Source organism: Gorilla gorilla, chromosome 6 (assembly GCF_029281585.2).
Source record: "Gorilla gorilla gorilla isolate KB3781 chromosome 6, NHGRI_mGorGor1-v2.1_pri, whole genome shotgun sequence".
In the NCBI taxonomy this organism is placed as follows: domain Eukaryota; kingdom Metazoa; phylum Chordata; class Mammalia; order Primates; family Hominidae; genus Gorilla; species Gorilla gorilla.
In genome coordinates, this window is record NC_073230.2 from 147,500,073 (window position 1) to 147,516,305 (window position 16,233).

The following is a 16,233-nucleotide window of genomic DNA, read 5'->3' on the forward strand; positions in this document are numbered from 1 at the left end:
TTTGGTCAAGAATTCCTTCTCAACAAAGTGCAAGGAAGGCATATCAGGCACAGAAAAGCATTATTTAATATCAATGAGTCAGTCCGGGCATAGTGGCTCATTTCCCTGTAACCCCAGCACTTTGGGAGGCCAAGGTGGGTGGATCACTTGAGGTCAGGAGTTTGAGATCAGCCTGGCCAACATGGTGAAACCCTGTCTCCACTAAAAATACAAAAATTAGCTGGGCGCAGTGATATGCGCCTGTAGTCCTAGCTACCCGGGAGGCCGAGGCAGGAGAATCGCTTGAACCCAGGACCGGAGTTTGCTGAGCTGAGATTGCGCCACTGCACTCCAGCCGGGGTGACAGAGTGAGACTCGGTCTCAAAAAAAAAAAAAAAAAAAAAAAATCCATGAGTCAATGAATGGAATAGAACTAATACTCATACTGGGCTGGTTAGAATAGAAGACCCTGTAGGAAATAAAGGCAAGAGAAAGTTAGATTGATTGAGATCAGTCACCAGGGAGCATCACCAGTGCCTTCCTTTCTTGTGTATAACATTTTATTCTAGGCCCCTTTCACCTTCGCCTGGGATTATCACAAAATATTTCTAGACATTGCATTTGCCTCCAATCTGCTTCTTTAAATGTTTTCTAATTATTAGGGCAATGTGCTCCTCAAATGTTACTTTCATTATATGAATCTGCAATTGTAATCTATGTTCATCCCTTCAGTCTCTTGAAGGCCCTATCCATTTAGCCTCATATTATCATTTACTTGGAATTTTACAGGTTAGTTAAGCCTATTATGAGGGATAATATTCACAAGTATTTTCTGAAAGTAGAAATAGGCTGGATACAGTGGCTCACGTCTATAACCCCAGCATTTTGAAAGGCAAAGGCAGAAGGATCGATTGAGGCCATGAGTTCAAGACCAGCCTGGGCAGCATAGCGCCAGGCGCAGTGGCTCACGCCTGTATTCCCAGCACTTTGGGAGGCTGAAGTGGGTGGATCACTTGAGGTCAGGAGTTCGAGATCAGCCTGGCCAACATGGCGAAACACCGTCTCTACTAAAAACACAAAAATTACCTAGGTGTGGTGGTGCATGCCTGTAATCCTAGCTACTGGGGAGCCTGAGGCACGAGAATAGCTTGAACCTGGGAGGCAGAGGTTGCAGTGGGCCGAGATCACACCACTGCACTCCAGCCTAGGCAACAAAGCAAGACTATGTTTCAAAAAAAAAAAAAAAAAGACCAGCCTGGGCAGCATAGCAGAACTCTGTTTCTAAAAAAAATAAATAAATAAAATAAAATAAAATTAAATTAAAATTAAAATTTTTTTTTTGTTTTGTTTTGAGATGGAGTCTCACTCTGTTTCCCAGGCTGGAGTACGGTAGTATGATCTCAGGTTAGTGCAACCTCTGCCTCCTGGGTTCCAGCGATTCTCCTGCCTCAGCCTCCTGAGTAGCTGGGATTACAGGCACGCACCACCACGCCTGGCTAATGTTTTGTATTTTTAATAGAGACAGGGTTTCACCATGTTGGCCAGTCTGGTCTCGAACTCCTGATCTCAGGTGACCCGCCTGCCTCGGCCTCCCAAAGTGCTGGGATTACAGATGTGAGCCACTGCAGCCAGCCCCCCACCAAAATTTTTTTAATTAGCCGGGCTGAGCACCATGGCTCACTCCTATAATCCCAGCACATTGGGAGGCCAAGGCAGGAGGATTGCTTGAGCTCAGGAGTTCTAGACCAGCCCAGGGAACATAGTGAGACTCCGTTTCTACAAAATTTTCTTTTAAAACTTAGCCAGGCATGGTGGCACAATCCTGTAGTCCTAGCTATGCAGGGGGCAGAGGTGGGAGGATTGCTTGAGTCCAGGAGGTTGAGGTGACAGTGAGTATGATTGCACCACTGCACTCCAGCCTGGGCAGCAAAGTGAGAACCTGTCACTAAAAAAAAACAAAAAAAAGTGTAAATAGATAGTGTTCTAAATCACTGTAGAATGACTATAGTTAACAATAATGTATCATATCGTTTCAAATAGCTATAAGGTGGCTACTGAATGTTCCTAACACAGAAATGATACATAGTTAACAATATGTGGCCAGGCATGGTGGCTCACGTCTGTAATCCTTTGGGAGGCCAAGGCGGGTGGATCACAAGGTCAAGAGATCGAGACCATCCTGGCCAACATGGTGAAACCCCATCTCTGCTAAAAATACACAAATTAGCTGGGTGTGGGTGTCTCAAAAACAACAACAACAAACAATATGTATCATTTCTGTGTTGGGAACATTCAATAGCCTCCTTATAGCTATTTGTTAACAATATGTATCATTTCTGTGTTGGAAACATCCATATAGTTAACAATATGTATCAATATGTATAGTTAACAATAACTATTGATACATTTGTATCATATCATTTCAAATAGCTATAAGGAGGCTATTGAATGTTCCCAACACAGAAATGATACATGTTTGAGATGATGAATATGCTAATAACCCTGATCTGGTCACTATATATTATATGTATCAAAACATCACTAGGTATCCCATGGACATGTACAATTATGACCAGTTGTTTTAAATGGAGGAGAATAATGGCTATCATCAAAAAAAACAAAAGATAACAAGTGTTGAAGAGGATGTGGAGAAAGGGGAACCCTTATACACTGTTGGTGGGAATGTAAATTAATACAGCCATTATGGAAATCAGTATGGAGGCTCTTCCAAAAATTAGAAATAAAACTACCATATGATCTACCAATCCCAATACTGGGTATATATCCAAAGGAAATGAAATCAGTACGTCGAAGAGATATCTGACTCTCATGTTTGTTGCAGCACAATTCACAATAGCCAAGATAAGTAATCAACCTAAGTTTCCACCAACAGATAAATTAATAAAGAAAATGTGGTATCTATACATGATGGAGTACAATTCAGCTATGAAAAGGAATGAAATCCTGTTATCTTATTTGACATGGATGAACCTGGAGAGCTTATGTTAAGTGAAATAAGCCAGGCACAGAAAGATAAATACCATATGATCTCACTCATATGTGAAATCTAAAAATGTGTTCACATAGAAGTAGAGAATACAAGTGTTTGCCAAAGACTGGGGAAGGGAGGGGCTGGGGAGAGTAAGAATGAGATGAAGCAGGGACTCCTCTTAGAGGCCTGTTGGACACCCCGCCAAGCATGGAAATAAAGGAAAATCTTGAGTTCCTTCAAGGGAAACTCCAGGCACCCAGCTAGCCTTGAGAAGTAAATGATCTGGATAAGCAAGAAGGTAATAGTAGCTTAAAGCAATAGCCAAGAAAGTTCAAGTCACAAAATGATTGATTCCAAATAAAATTTAAAGACAACATCTTAACGTTTGTCACTGAGTTGTTTCTTAGAAACCCAGACCCCCACCAGAAGTACAGAAGTTCTTTCTGAACTTCTTCCTGAAGGACCTGGGGGAAGTCAAACCCACAGGCTACATCTAAGATTCTTTTCTGAGGACCCCAAGCTTTAGACAAAGCTTCCCTTCCTTCCTTCCTTCCTTAACCAGTTGCAAATGGAACAATCTTTGAATCTCCCTATGACCTGTAAGTAGCCCCCCCACCCCACCCCTGCCATATGGTTTTGATCTGTGTCTCCAACTAAATCTCATGTCAAATTGTAATCCCAGTGTTGGAGATGGGGCCTGGTGGGAGGTGATTGGATGGTGGGGGCAGATTTCCCTTTTGGTGCTGTTCTTTTTTTTTTTTTTTTTTTTTTTTGAGACGGAGTCTCGCTCTGTACCCCAGGCTGGAGTGTAGTGGCGCGGTCTCGGCTCACTGCAAGCTCCGCCTCCCCGGTTCACGCCATTCTCCTGCCTCAGCCTCCGTAGTAGCTGGGACTACAGGCGCCCGCCACCACGCCCAGCTAATTGTTTGTATTTTTAGTAGAGACGGGGTTTCACCATGTTAGCCAGGATGGTCTCGATCTCCTGACCTCGTGATCCGCCCGCCTCAGGCTCCCAAAGTGCTGGGATTACAGGCGTGAGCCACCGCGCCCGGCCAGATTTCCCTTTTGGTGCTGTTCTTATGATAGTGAGTGAGTTATCATGAGATCTGGTTGTCTAAAAGTGTGCAGCACCTCCTCCACCCGCTTCCCCCAGCTCTGGCCATGTGAAGACGTGCTGCCTGCTTCCCCTTTGCCTTTGCCATGATTTTAAGTTTCCTGAGGCCTCCCCAGCCATGCTTCAGCCTGCAGACTGTGAGCCAATTAAACCTCTTTTCTTTATAAATTACCCAGTCCCAGGTACTTCTTTATAGCAGTGCAACAACGGACTAATACACCCGCCTTTAAGATATCCCACCACTTTAGGCCAAAGTATAACCTCCATGCATTGATTTACAATTTTGCCTGTAACTTCTGCTTTCCTGATCTGTACCCCACCATTAAAAACCCTTGCGTGTACGTACGGCGCGGTGGCTCATCCCTGTAATCCCGGCACTTTGGGAGGCTGAGGCGGGTGGATCACCCGAGGTCAGGAGTTCGAGACCAGCCTGGCCAAGGTGGTGAAACCCCCGTCTCTGCTAAAAATACAAAAATTAGCCGGGCGTGGTGGCGCATGCTTGTAATCCCAGCTACTTGGGAGGCTGAGGCAGGAGAATCGCTTGAACCTGGGAGGCAGAGGTTGCAGTGAGCCAAGATGGCACCACTGTACTCCAGACTGGATGACAGAGCGAGACTATGTCTCGAACAAACAAACAAAACCCTTGTTTGTAAGCCTTTGGAGAGGTCAGGCCTTAAGCCTGAGCTGCCTGATTCTCTTTGTTTGGCGCTCTGCAAATAAACGCCCTCCTTTCTCCCACTGCAAAACCTCAGTGTGGATGTTTGGCCTTAGCACACCCAGCAAACAGACCCCAGTTCCGTTCAGTAACAGGAAGAGAATGGTCAACAAGTAGGAAGTTGTAAATAGGAAGAAAAAGTTGTGGTGTCCTGCACATAGAGTGACTATAGTTACTGATAATGTATTGCATATTTCAAAATAGCTGGAAGGGAAAAGTTTGAATGTTCTCACTACAAAGAAATGATAATGTCTGAGGGGAGAGATATGCTTAATTACTCTGATGTAATCGTCACACAGTGTATGCATGTATATATATAAAACAAAGCATCACATTGTACTAAACAGATATGTACAGTTATATATAAATTTAAAAGTTTTTAAATAAAAAAATAATGGAAATACAAAAGTTATCCACAGTTATATTATTTCTATAGAAACAATTGTTTTTCTTCTTCTTTTTTTTGAGACAGGGTCTCACTCTGTCACCCAGAATGGAGTGCACTGCCTGGACTTCCCAGGCTCAAATGATCCCCCCACCTCAGTCTCTCAAGTAGCTGGGACCCCAGGACCCCACCACCACACCTGGCTAATTTTTTTTTTTTTTTCCTAGAAATAGGGTTTCACCATGTTGCCCCGGCTGGTCTTGAACTCCTGAGCTCAAGCCATCCACCCACCTCAGCCTCCTGAAGTGCTGGGATTACAGGTGTGAGCCACCATGCCCAGCCATAACAATTCTTGAACAAGGCACTTAATCTCTCAAAACTTAAAAATTTTTTTAAAAATTAAATTTCTTATTTCTTTAGAGACAATGGTCTTCATATGTTGCCTAGGCTGCTCTGAAACTCCAGTGATCCTCCCACCTCAGCCTGCCAAAATGCCGGGATTACAGGCATGGGCCACCACGCCTGGCCAAAACTTCAATTTTTAAAAAATCTGATTCAAGTCATAGAAGAGTTGCTAAAAAATCAAACAAACAAAAATCTATAAAATGTAGGCAATTTTTTTTCCTGAGAATTAAATACATAAAAAGCATTTAGTAAAGTGCCAGGCATACAGTAATAGTTCCCACAAAAGTTTATTAAATTTTATTTATTTAAAAATTTAGACCCCTTGCTACAAAAAATAAAAATAATTAACCAGGCATGGAAGGCACATGCCTCTGGTCCTAGCTACTTGGGAGGCTGAAGTGGGAGAATCGCTTGAACTCAGGAGGTTGAAGCTGCAGTGAGCCGTGATCACACCACTGCACTCCAGCCTGGGCAACAGAGCAAGACCCTGTCTCAAAAAAAAAAAATTAATTACCGACTAACATCTGCATAAATATTTAAATAATAAATTGAGAATAAAACTTAAGAAAAAAATCAACTAAGTATCAAATAATTACTTTCTTAACTCTTAAACTGCCTAATCTAATGACATTCTAAGGGCAAAGAAAAAACTGATTTTGCTCCCAATTCTTGGGTTCCCATTAAGTGAGGTCTATCTGCAAGTTAAGGTTAAAAGTTCCTCTTGAACTAGAACCTTATAAGTGATTGTGCTTCACCTCAGGTGGTTCCCTTCCAATCAACGTTCTGCCCATTTTCCTTCCCTTTGCACTTAAACACTTTCAGCACCATATAGCTTCCTGGCTCCAAATTACACTCTTAAATTGCCATTTAAAAACTGCTCTTCCTTACAGCCAAGCAAAAGGACAGTATATTACAAAAGCAAAGATCACAGCTATACCCAGCCTAGGTCTACAACCTGATTGTCCGCTTTCAATGCTGAGAAGGTTGTCCTGGCAACCGGCTTTACTAACTTGCTCTATTTCTCTCTCCTAAAGCCTTTGAAGTGAGCCCCTCCTCCTTCCCAGCCTTTGAAGTGGTTCTGAATAGAATACTAAAGATTACCTATTAACTGGCCTAGCAGATTTTGATCACCCCAGAAACACCTGGGGCATTTTCTTGAGCCACAGGCACAGCACAGGCACAGAGCTTCATGTGATTACAGCCCAACCTGCTAGTGTAATTATTAATAACTAATCAACCAACTAATATTTCTTGAACATTTCCTATATCCTGAGCACTTTGATGGGTTCTACAAATATAAGAGTGAAATCCAGTCTCTGACCTCCATAGTTTCAATCTAGTGCCATCTGATCCTCTAACCTGCACTCTCCAAGGTAATAGCCATGGCTATACATGACCATCAAGAATTTCAAATGTGACCGGTCCAAAGTGAAATGTACCATAATGAAAAGTATTCATTGGAGCCAGCTGCAGTGGGATGCATCTGTAGTCCAAGCTACTGGGGAGGCTGAGGAAGGAGGATTGATTGATGCCAGGAGTTGGAGATCAGCCTGGGCAACATAGTGAAACCCTTGTCTACAAAAAAATTAATAAAAAAAAAAAACTTAGCAGGGCATGGTGGTGCATAGCTGTAGTTCCAGCTACTCAGGAGGTTAAGGCAGGAAGGTTATTTGAGTCTAGGAGTTTAAGGCTGCAGTGAGCTATGATCATGCCACTGCATTCCAGCCTGGGTAGGAGTGAGACCCTATCAGCGGGGTGTGGTGACTTACACCTGTAATCCCAGTACTTTGAGAGGCCAAGGTGGGTGGATCACTTGAGATCAGGAGTTCGAGACCAGCCTGGCCAACATGGAGACACCCCGTCTCTACTAAAAATACAAAAATTAGCCAGGCGTAGTGGCAGGTGCCTGTAATCCCAGCTACTCAGGAGGCTGAGGCAGGAGAATCACTTGAACCCAGGACACGGAGGTTGCAGCGAACCAAGATTGTGCCACTGCACTCCAGCCTGGGTGACAGAGTGAGACTCCATCTAAAAAAAAAAAAAAAAATGAAAAAGAAAAAAAGAAAAGAAAAGAAAGAAAGAAAAAGTTAATCCACAGATTGGGAGAATATATTTGTAAATCATATATCTGATAAGGACCTCATATACGGACTATATAAAAGAAATTTTATGATTTGATAATGAAAAGACAATCAAATTTAAAAATGGGCAAACGATCTAAAAGACATTTTTCTAAAGAAATGGCCAATAAGCACATGAAAAGATATTCAACATCATTAGCCATCAGGAAAATGCAAATCAAAACCATAACGAGATGCTACTTCACATCCACTAGGAAAGATGGCCTATAATAAAAAAGACAAATAGTAACAAGCATTGGAGAGGATATAAGAAACTGGAACCCTAATACATTGCTGGTGGGGTGTGTTTTGGAAAATAGTCCGGCAATTCCTCAAAACCATAAACATAAACTTACCATAGGACCACACAATTTTACTGCTAAGTAGAGACCCAAGAGAACTAAGAGTGTATATCCACACAAAACTTGTATACAAATGTTTATGCAGCAATATGAATGATAGCAGAAAATGAAACAACCTAAATGTGCATTAGCTGATGAACAGATAAGTAAAATGTGGTCTATCCATATAATAAAAAAATTATTTGACAATAAAAATAAATACTACTGATACGTGCTACATTGAAGCTTGAACACATCAAATGCTAAGTAAAAGAAGCCAATCACATAAGATTGCATATTGTAAGATTCCGTTTATATGAAATGTCTAGAATAGGCAAATCTATAGGGACAAAAAATAGATTCGTGACAGTCTAGGGTTGGTGGGACTAGAGACAAATGGAATGGCTGCGGAAGGATGTGGGGGGTTTCTTTTGGGTTTGATAAAAAGGTTCTAAACTTAGATTGTAGTGTTGGTTGCACAACTCTGTAAATACCTAAAAATTTTGAATTGTTTATTTTAAATGGGTAAATTGTATGGTATGTCAATTTCATCTGAATAAAGTTGTTAAAATGTAATCAAGGTATTTCTAATAAAGAGTGAAAGCCAACTGCCACTGTTCTCAGCAATCATGTAAAACACTGTCTTTGTCCATTTGTGCTTCAATAACAAAATACCTGTGGCTGGGTAATTTAGAAAGAACATAAATTTATTCCTTACAGTTTCAGAGGCTGAGAAGTCCAAGATCAGGGCACTGACAGGTTTGGTGTCTGGTGATGGCTCTGTCTGTGTTTCCAAGATGGCAGCTTAAATGCTGTGTCCTCATATGGCAGAAAGGAGGGTGAGGCAAAGGCCTATGTTGTTCCCTCCAGTCCTTTTAAAGGTTATTAATCCCACTTATGAGGGCTCAAGAACAGCCTGGGCAACATAGTGAAACCCCATCTCTACAAAAATTAAAAAAAAAAAAATTAGCCAGGCATGTTGGCATGTGTCTCTAGTCCTAACTACTCAGGAGGCTGAGGTGGGAGGATTGTTTGAACCCAGGAGTCCAAGGCTGCAGTGAGCTATGATCATGCCACAGCACTCCAGCCTGGATGACTTATTCCCCAGGACTTAGTCACCTCCAAAAGGCATTATCTCTTAATGCTATCGCATTGGAGATTAAGTTTCAATATGTGAATTTTTTTTTTTTTTTGAGACAGGGTCTCACTCTCTTGATGAGGTTAGAGTACAATGGCATGATTATAGCTCATTGCAGCCTCCACCTCCCGAGCTCAAGTGATCCTCCTGCTTCAGCCTCTCAAGTAGCTGATACAGGCACATGAAACCACACCTGGCTAATTTTTAAATTTTTTTGTAGAGATGAGGTCTCTCCGTGTTGCCTAGGCTGCTCTTGAATGCTTGGCTTCAAGCGATCCTCCTGCCTTAGCCTCCAACAGTGCTGGGATTACAGGTGTGAGCCACTGCTCCCAGCCCACATGAATTTTGCAGGACACGTTCAAACCATAGCAAACAGGGACTTGGCAAATTGACAAATTTTATGCATTTTTCAATATCAAAAATCACAAACCAGATGGAGCTTTAGGAGCCTTCTCCATTCCATGCTTCACTACATACTAATCAGACTTGGCATTCAAGATATATTGTTTGCCATTCCAGCTACATGTTCTTAAATATGCTAAGAAATAAAAAATGATTAGAAAGTAATATGGAAAAATGTTCACAGTCATAGTCTCTCTGGATGGTGGGACTTTTATCCTGAACTTTCCTAACTTTGAACAGCATGTATTAGTTTATAATCAGTAAAAAAACATTATCTTTAAAATAAAAAGGTATATTCCTATCTTACTGGGGAGCAGTGTGGTAGTAGTGATTAATCAATATTCATAATGTATTATCCCTTTGTTCCTGGGGGCCTAAAACAAGTAAATATGATGTAATGAATATTTTTAAATCTTCAATAAAGTTATTATAAAATTTCAAAATTTTATAATAGGAGATAGCAGAATTTGTCATCACTTTCTGAGGAATGGTGTTAGGTATCTGTGAAGTCCACAGAGCAATCTTTTTTTCTCTTTCAGACAGCATCTCACTGTCACCAAGGCTGGAGTGCAGTGGCATGATCATAGCTCACTGCAGCCTTGGACTCCTGGCTTCAAGTGATCCTCCCATCTCAGCCTCCTGAGTAGCTAGGACTACAGGCACATACCACCATGCCTAGCTAATTTTTTAAAAGTTTTCTGCGGAGATAGGGTTTCACTATGTTGCCCAGGCTGCTCTAGGGCTCTTGGCCTAAAGCAGTCTCCCTGCCTCAGCCTCCCAAAGCGCTGGGATTATAGGCATGGGCCATCACACCCAAACCACAGAGCAATCTACTTTCTCAACATTGCTATCACAGCTATTGAACATGGCCATCAGGGTAGGCTATATGGGGCTGAAACAATGCAGAATATGCCATGTGCCACTCTGGCTTAAGGATTGTTTTGTGCTAAAGGCAATTGAGAATCAACAAATTCAGGAAGAGTTTTGTTCTCGCCATCTGCCTAAAAGCAGGCCGTAAATTTTTCTTTAATGAAAGTGTCACAGACATACACACACATGCACACACACACACACATTCCCCCTAACCTCTCAACCAGACCAGGGAGAGAAGAGCCACTCATCCTCAAGACGGGGAGTTGACGCCAAGATGAGTTTGCATAAACAGGTCTTACTCAAGTAGCCCTTATCTTCCATTAGTTCCCCCAGATGTTTCCTAGTCTTTTCCCCACAAATGATCATCCTTTAAGTCCAAACCCTCTTTCCATTGTTACAAGGGTATATGAATCCCTGAGTCTAATCTCTTCTTTGAGTTTCACTTCTTTCCTCTGAACTCGTGTACACATAAATACTAATGTGGATTGGGTACTTTCTCCTGTTAATCTGTCTTTTGTCAGTTTAACTCACATACCTCCAGTTACAGAAATTAAGAAGACAGAGGCAAAACTTTTTTCTCCCTGACATTTCTTGATTTTTAAAAATTATTAAATAATCTTCTTTACATAAAAGTGTTTTAAGAACTAAACATTTATTAATATTGTTTTTATTGCTTTTATTTGTCAAGTATTGTGTAAAATTTATTAGGTTTTTATGTATTCCTTTTCTCCCTCAACTAGAATCCAAGCTTGAGGGAAAGACTATGTCCTAATGTAATGAGTGTTCAAATTCCCCTAAAATAGACCTTTTGAGGGAAGGGGAAAAATGAAATAAAATAAAATAGTCCTTTACATAGTGAAGGTAATCAGTAAGCAGTTATTAGATCTGTCTGTTATAAAACATTTTTTAGCAACAAAAAAGCATGCATTGTTGGTTGCTTTACATAAATGTCTCCAGCAACTACTCTGTGCTTAGCTACTAATCCACATATTTATAGCTCATTTTATTCTATGCCGTATCGATATGTTTACAAATCATCCTTTGGTTTTTATAGCCTATTTTATAGTTGCCTTTAAAATTTTGGTCTTTTGTAAAAGTCATCCTATATTCTAAAAACAAAAATGACTTACGTTTGAGTAACAAATGTGTTTTAATTTATGAAAAGTCTTTCTTGCATCTTATATTTCCGTATCATATTTACTCAAGCTTGCATTTGAGTAGATTCTTATGATTTCTTTCTTTAGCAGAATTTTGCAGCTGTTAAAATTAAAAAGCAAACTTTCAGTTTGAAATTAAACATTGATCTTACGGAATGTATTTAATAGTAATCAAATATCTGTAAGCAAATGTTCCTCATAATTAAAGTATGCCATTCTAAATCTTATCTGTTCTTGGGCAATCTCACCACATATGAAAAAGATTACCTTTCATTCTGTCTTCACACTCCTTGATAATTGGATGAGTCAAAGGGTACATACATGTGAAGCAGTCCTACATTCTCTATCACTAGACTGAGTTGAAAGACTCTTTCGTGTTTCATGTAAATATCAGAACCAAATAAGATGGAATTTTTTAATCACCTCCTTCGTCGTTTCTTTCCTTACTTTCCTTCCTTTCCCCACCCCCACCAGTCTATCCCCAGTCATCTCTTCTTTCAAACTATCTCCAGATTAAGAGTCAATCATATAACATTCCTGCATACAAGGTTTTAATGGTTCATCCATTGCCTGAATAAAGCCTAATGTCAATACTAAAAGGAGACACATAGTGAAGGATATTGACTATTGTCTGGCTTGTCAAGGTGACATTTGCCTTGTTGAAGTCATCATTTTTGTGGTAGGTCTTCATTTGAATTACGTTTGTCAATTTGCTAAGAGCACAGGTTCTCACTAAAGTAACGGAAGACTGACATGTAAACAACAATACTGCTATGGTCTCAATATTTGTGTCTCCCAAAATTCATGTGTTGAAACCTAACCCTCAAGGTGATGTTATTAAGAGGAAGGGCCTTTTAGGAGTGATTAAGTCAGGAGGGCAGAGCCCTCATGGATGGAATTAATGCTGTTATATAAAAAAGGCCTCAGGAAGCTCAGTCCCTTCTACCATGTAAGGATGCAGCATAAAGATACCATCCATGAGAAAGCTGGCCTTCTTCACACACAGAGCCTGCCACTGCCTTGATCTCAGACTTCCCAGGCTCTGGAACCGTGAGTAATAAATTTTATTGTTTATAAGCTACCAAGTTTTAAGGTATTTTGTTATACCAGCCTGAACAGACTAAGACAAACACCAATGTATTTAACTACAATAAGAAATTTGGCCAGGCGTGGTGGGTCATGCCTGAAATACCAACTCTTTGGGAGGCCAAGGTGGGACTACCGCTTGAGCCCAGTTCAAGGAGGTCAGCCTGGGTAACATGGCAAGACTCTCTCAAAGGGGAGGGGAGAGGAGGGGAAGGGAGGGGAAGGGGAGGGGGAGGGGAGGGGAGAGAGGGGGAGGGGAGGGGAGGGGAGAGAGGGGGAGGGGAGGGGAGGGGGAGAGAGAGGGGAGGGGAGGGGAAAAGAAAAGAAGGGAAGAATTTTTGTTGCTGTTAGAGCAACTCCACAAAATAAAATTCCTGTTTCTTGTTGGACAACATTGTTTTATACATACATCAAACAGGCCAAAAAAATAATAAACAGCAACTTCATAGACAAAAAAGGGAAAAAAAAGAAACCTTTTATCTTTGGCCTTTTTAACCATCTCATACAAACCAACTACTTGTGGTACAGCTAAGTACATACACAAAAAAGTTACTGGAATGCTCGTGTTAGATATGAGTTCTAAATTTCTTTTCAAATAATTACTATGTCAGTATGTTCAATTCTTTGCCTTCTACTTTTAAACTTAACTTCCTCGTAAAGCAACCTTTTTCGATTACCTACTCCATCCTAACTCATTCCAATTACCTACTCCACCCTGACTCATTCTGATCACCTGCTCCACCCTACATTCCAATCACCTGCTCCACCCTAACTCATCCCAATTACCTGATCTGCCCTGACTCCCGCCAAAGCACTCACCCTGTCATTCTCTTTAAATTAGCCAGTCGGAATTAGTTTAGCCTGTGCTGTCCAACCCTAGCCAACAGGGGAACGACACAGCAGCAGGGGCCATGTGCGTCAGGGATAAGAAGCCCTTCCCCTCCCTTGTCCAAGTGTGAGCTCACCATTGCTCCGTCTGTAAGGGCGCACCCTTCTATATAGAAGTAACTTGCCTTGCTGAGAATTAAAAAGAAAATTTTATATTTGAGTGCTATTCCTTTTGCGGCACCGAAACTTTATGTATAACACTTGGAATAAGATTGTTTTTCTGTTGTCGTTTTTGCTTTTTTTTACAAGTTTTTTTTTTTCTCCTTTGAGATTATAATGAACATAGTCACACCACAAGTAAGGTCAGAAGTGGGACAGAGAACGCTCTGAAGGCTGGTTTGGTCATCCAAGATCATTAAAAATGGCTGACCCTAACAATATGCACAAAAATATAAAATGTAAATAAAAAATACAAACAAATTTCCTTTTTAAAGTACATTTAAGAAAAAAAGCAGGGCCTTGGAAGTTTTGGTTCTTTTTCGTTCCCTGTTGCAAATTCTCATGGTTTGGGTTGGGTGGTGGAGAGCGTGTGTCACCCGCGGGTGGCACTGCCCGCAGTGGGCGGTGGGCAGTGGGCAGTGGGTGGTGGTGGCGGGGGGCCTCTCTACTCAAAGGTGACCATGTTTAGATTCTGAGACGGGAAGTGGAGGGTGAATAGGTCACAGCGGTCTTTTTTTTTTTTTTTTTTTTAGTTTAACTTTTCCTTTTTTGCTGTCTAGTCATCCTCGTGGGTCTTCTGCTTCTTGGTATCGACATCGTCATCCGCATCATCTTCAGCTGCCCGCTTGCCTGTAGCCAACTCAGCTTCCTCGTCTTCACCTCCATCCTCTTCTTCACCGTCACTTTCTTCTTCCTCCTCCTCTTCCTCCCCACCTTCTTCCTCTTGTTCATCTACCTCATTGTCAGCCTCCGGTCCCCGTTTTCCTCATGAGCATTCCCGTTAGCAGGGGCTTCTCTTCCATTTTCCGCCTCTTCCACAACTTCCTTCTTCTCCCGTAAGTCCTTGGTGGTGATTTCGGAGCTGGTGTCTACGGCTGCCTCTGACATAGCCACGCGGATGATCCAATGCAGGGGATTAAAAAGAAGCGAGAGTTCAGGGACTCTGCGCGATAAAGCTGCCCAGCCGGACAAGGAACAGTGCAAAGATGGCTTTTTAGAGCAGCCAGTGGGGAAAGGAAGGAACTTAACTGCCAAAAGAACTAGCTATTCTGACCACCTCAATTCTGAATTCTTTTTTTTTTTTTTTTTGATACATAGTCTCACTCTGTCACCCAGGCTGGAGTGCAGTGGCACGATCTCAGCAACCTCCATCTCCTGGGTTCAAGTGATTCTCCTGCCTCAACCTCCCAAATAGCTGGGATTACAGGTGCCCACCACCACTCCCAGATAATTTTTGTATTTTTAGCAAAGATGGGGTTTCTCCATGTTGGCCAGGCTGGTCTCAAACTCCCGACCTCAGGTGATCTGCCCGCCTTGGCCTCCCAAAGTGCTGGGATTACAGGGGTGAGCCACAGCACCCAGTCCAATTCTGAATCCTTAGAAATGTGTGAAAAGCTAGATTATAACAGAAATTATGTGTGCTTAGAATCAGGGCAAGAAGCAATGTGTTTTAAGTGCGTGATGGCATTAGGCTTGATATTTCAGCAACAGATTTATACTGTATGTTGAGTCTTTAAACAGACTATCCAAAATATTCTTTTTTAAAAAAAAAAGTTTATTTGAGACAGGATTTAACTTTGTCACCCAAGTAGAAGTGCAGTGGCACAATCACAGCTCACTGTAGCCTCCACCTCCCAGGCTCAAGCAGTCCTCCCACTTCAGCCTCCCAGGGTGCTGGAACTACAGTCACACACCACTATGCCCAGCTAATTTTTGTATTTTTTGTAGAGATGAGGTTTTGCCATGTTGCCCAGGCTGGTCTCAAACACCTGAGCTCAAGCAATTCTCCTGCCTCGGCCTCCCGAAGTGCTGGGATTTCAGGTGTGAGCCACCCAGCCCAGCCTTTGTTTAAAAATTGTTAAGAATTTTGACATTGACAGAAGAACATCAAAACAAGTGCAGGGCTCTTCTGAGCTCATGGCCCTGTGTGACTGGCCACACATTCATAAAGCCAGCCTAAATATAAAACAATCCTGTAGTGCAAACTACCACCCACCATCTAAACCCAGCTTGCCCTCTGTTTCTCTAAATAAAGTTTTATTGGAGTGCAGCCATGCTCATTGGTTTCATACATGGCTGTTTTTGTTCTACAAGAGGAGAGTTTTCCATACATGCAACAGAGATTGTAAGGCCCACAAAGGCTAAAATATTTACTATCTGGCCATTTATAAAAGTTTGTTGCATCCTGCTATAGTGTGTAATCTGTCAGTTCTTGCCCCATACTTGCTATTCTAAATGAGCACTCAGCCATCTACAACGTGCTCCACTCTTCTCCTCGGAAACCACGTACAGTCCACCTGGAGTCTATAGCTACAAATCAGAAGAATTTGGACACTGCTGACCTGCTCACAGACTGAAATGCCAAGAATTTCTGTGGCACTGTAAGGACAGCAATAACTGTGAATTCTCCATGGGGAAGCCTGCAAAGCTATATGATCTCTTCTACCCAAATCTCTTGTGTACCTGAGGTTTCTCACCA

General features: G+C 41.7%; 1 pseudogene; it reads right to left on the reverse strand.

The window, feature by feature from the left end:
• Positions 1 to 14,277: 14,277 nt before the first annotated feature.
• On the reverse strand, positions 14,278 to 14,642 carry LOC115935397 (prothymosin alpha-like; annotated as a pseudogene).
• Between the last annotated feature and the right edge of the window lie 1,591 nt (positions 14,643 to 16,233).